This window comes from Podarcis pityusensis, assembly GCF_964106645.2.
Source record: "Podarcis pityusensis genome assembly, chromosome: 14".
Taxonomy (NCBI): Eukaryota; Metazoa; Chordata; class Lepidosauria; order Squamata; family Lacertidae; genus Podarcis; species Podarcis pityusensis.
Window position 1 is genome coordinate 22,256,570 of NC_138039.1, and position 217 is coordinate 22,256,786.

Sequence of the window (217 nt, forward strand, 5' to 3'; positions counted from 1 at the left end):
TCCCTCACATCCACCCCGCGCTTGCGCAGACTAGCCCCTCCACTCCTATTTTTTCTCCCTCCCTTCCATTTTGTCGGCGCAACCAACCTTAATGCTCATAATATGTTTCGGGGGAAGGAAAGCGAGAGAGAGAAAAAGACCCGACTCGTTTCCGTCTCCTTTATGACATTGATGGACACGTCAGACGCCCAATAGGCTTGCGGAGGCGTCCAAAGGG